Here is a 3,256-nt window from a genome sequence, read left to right as displayed (position 1 = left end):
GCCAAAAAAAAAACGTTGCGTACTAGTCCTCTGTTTCAGAATATAAGATGCATCATTTTTCATGAAACCAAGATTGTAGGATATAATATGAACGTCTGAAATAAGAATTAATAAAATATAAAAATATTTTTCGTGATGGATCTAATGATATAAAATTGGTATTGTAGGTATTGATATATTTTTCTAAAAACCTGGTCAAATGTGCATGTGTTCGACTTCTGAAAAAGCTAATATATCTTATATTTGAAACGGGGGGAGTATCCCTCAAATAATCTAGAAAAAGATAAGTATATATCAGCATTTGAGTTCTTGACAAAAATAATAATTTGTAGTGGTCTTCAAAGAAAGTTAGTCATCAGACCATCAGCCAGGAAAAACCAGAGACATCATGGATAAATAATACTGCACATTCTTTGCATTTTTTTTCCGATCAATATATTGGTAGATCACATTAGAACAAGCAACCCGGCGCGTTACTGCAGGAATTGCTTGCAATATATTGCGACAAGATTCGGTTTCGATGGAATGTGAATATTTTAACTAATAAAATGAGAACTCAAAGTGAATTATATTTGAATATTTTACATTTGTAAAATATTTAATGAATACGAATAGTATAATATAATGGAAATGGCTACACCTTTTCGGCTTTTCCTGTTAAAATAATGGAAATATTTACAGCTAGATTGCATGTTTGTATGTTAAAGTAAATTAGTTGGGATTAACTCTTTTTTTGCATCAGAGATTAACTATTTAATTATATACGATAACAAGAAAAATTGTTCCAGTAAAAGAATATACATGTAAAATGCTTCCTCCGTTCCAAAATAAATGACTCAACTTTATTACTAACTTTAGTATAAAATTAGCACAAGTCGAGTCACTTATTTTGGGACGGAGGGAGTACACAAGTGCAAGTTTTTTTTTGCATGGATGAGTGCAAGTATACGAGAGCATTTAGATCACTAAAGTAGTGACCTAAATGCGCTTATATTTGTTTACAGAGAGAATACTAGAGAAGTTACAACAGGCTCGGTAATTGCTTTTGGCTCCTAGGTGCATATGCACTCATTGCTGAAATACACATTTCGAAAAGTTGAAAAATTCGGAACAAAAATCCCGCGTGTATATCTGGACATTTTATATGCGTGCACAAGGTTTTCAGTGAAAAATGACGTTTTTTGTGGCTTCTGCAAAAAAGATAATTTCTGATGCTTTTCTAACTATTCACGAGGCATTTCTTTACCTTTTTTACACAAGCCACAAAAAACGTCGTTTTTTACCGAAACCTTGTGAACGCACATAAAATGTCCGGATATACATGTGAGATTTTTGTTTCGAATTTTTCCAACTTTTTGAAATGTGTATTTCGACAATGGATGCATCTGTAGCTAGGAGCCAAAACACCGGGTCCCAACAGGCTGCATTACATTGCTGTAATATTAAAGAACGTAATGGTAAGAATACTCTGCAACGCATTTGCCCCCACGCGAGGAGGGCTAGTGTGCACGACGCGCTTCCTTAGCAGCCTCCACCACCGTAAACAATAACGACGGGTTGGGCCCTGCGTTTCTTTTTGCGCCTGGCGTCTGACTCGTCCGCCCCGTCGGAGCAGCTGAACACGGCGATGGCCACCACGGCGACGACGGCCACGAAGACGAAGGCGAGGCCGATGACATTGCCGGGCGCGGCGAAGCCCTTGGCCGCGGCAAGATCCAGCATCCTAACCATTGCTGCGAATTGGGTTGAGCTTCTGCGACTTGAACTCTCTGACTTGTTGGTGAGAGATGGAAGAGGGTGGTGGGGGTCGACCAGTATTTAAAGGCTTGGGATCGGAGCAATAAGCAGGGATGGGATGTCAATTGGTTAACTACTTCGTTTACCAAAATACCACGCAGCAGGAGTAGACTTCTGCGTGCGTTTGGCATCGTACCTAGTGGTTTGCTAGTCGTTGGTCAAGGCTTTGCTTGCGGCGCAGCGAACAATCATACTGTACTTCATTAGACCGGAAATGGTGTTCTCAGGCGACAACAGGAGAGCCAGGCGTGGAACGGATGCTGGACGGTGAGAGTCTCAGCGGAAACGAATGATTATTCCGTCGAGAGGTTGCGAGGCAAGTTCGTACAGGTCACTCGGGTGGTAGTTAGTTTCGTGCAGTAGCTTGCAGCGTGGAACTGTACGGACGGGTCATAGTCTCACAGAGGTTGTGGCCGGGACGTTATGTCCAGCTGCTTTGTGCGACTAATCAAGGGTCACACCCCACGTGGCCTATGGCCAGATTTCCCCGTGACTATGTTGAAGACAACAGCTGGAGGGTAGTGTGACGTGTGGCTACTGCGTCATCTCACGCATGCATGGGCGACTTTGTACGAGTGCAAAACATGTTACACAAACCTTAGAGCATCTCCACCCGCGCCCCTAACAAGCCTCCCAGGCGAATTTTCGGTCGCCGGCATAAAAAAATCGACCCAATCGCCTCGCAAGGACCCATTTTTCGTCAGCTCGGACCAAAATTGATGCCGGCGGACCCAACCCGAACCCGGCGTGCTGGGGGCGCTCGGGGCGCCGGGCGAACCGTTTTTGGCGCGAAAGAGCCGCGCGCCAGCCGCGTCAGCGACACCGCCCGCCTCGTCTTCTCCCGATGCCTCGGTTTCCCACGGGGAATCAATGGCAAGGCTGCCGCCGGTCAGCTTTGCCATTGATTCCTCACGGGCGGCGCGTCATGGGACGGTGCGCCGACGCCTCCCCTCCCTCGGACGCGTACACACGGGCGCGGCCCGGCTATATATGGTCTCGCTCGCCCCTGGTGAGCGCTACCTATCCCGAACGCCGCCGCCGAGCTCTCCCTCAGCCCTCCCTTTCCCGTGAGCCGCCGCCTAGCCCCCTCCATCTCCCTCCTTTCCCGATAGCCAAACGCTTCCCCGGCGACGAGGCGGCCGCCAACGGCTTCGGCCGCCGCACGCTCCACGAACAGGAGTCGTGGCTCCTGTTCCAGGCGAACATCTCGGCGCCGCCGGACATGCGCGTCGGGCCGATGGGCTGGAGGCTCAGCAACGGGGAGTGCACATTCTCCCGTTGCCCGACGCCGTGGCCAAACCCTCGTACTTCACCGACGAGGTCGAGGTCGTGCGCGCCTCCCTCACCGACGCCCAGCTCTCCCTTCCCCAGTACGCCGCCAACAACCAAGCGGCTTGGGCGGCGTACTTCGAGCGACATCAGCGGTAGCGGCTGGCGTCCACCAACGATGCGCCGGTGG

The sequence above is a fragment of the Triticum aestivum genome, chromosome 2B (genome assembly GCF_018294505.1).
Source record: "Triticum aestivum cultivar Chinese Spring chromosome 2B, IWGSC CS RefSeq v2.1, whole genome shotgun sequence".
Lineage (NCBI taxonomy): Eukaryota > Viridiplantae > Streptophyta > Magnoliopsida > Poales > Poaceae > Triticum > Triticum aestivum.
Note: the sequence above shows the minus strand (reverse complement) of the source record.